Below are 366 nucleotides of genomic sequence, written 5' to 3' on the forward strand. Positions count from 1 at the left end.
GGCGGACAAGTCCTCTACCTTGGCAAGGTTAGCCTTTCCTCATCTCATTTGTCATCTATGTTATTCAGTTGGAGTTGACATAGAGGGAGACATCCTCATTGATGAGAACAAGCCCATCACTAAGAAAAGGATGGAGCAAACAAGAGATCCCACTCATCATGAAATCTCTGTGATACCTCAAGGGATGCACTTTCCTCCACAAAACTATTGGGAGCAAATCAACACCTCCCTAGGAGAATTGAGTTCCAACATGGGACAACTAAGGGTGGAGCACCAAGAACATTCCATCCTTCTCCATGAAATTAGAGAAGATCAAAGAATCATGAGAGAGGAGCAACAAAGACAAGGAAGAGACATTGAGGAGCT

Source organism: Arachis duranensis, chromosome 3, assembly GCF_000817695.3.
Source record: "Arachis duranensis cultivar V14167 chromosome 3, aradu.V14167.gnm2.J7QH, whole genome shotgun sequence".
Classification (NCBI taxonomy): domain Eukaryota; kingdom Viridiplantae; phylum Streptophyta; class Magnoliopsida; order Fabales; family Fabaceae; genus Arachis; species Arachis duranensis.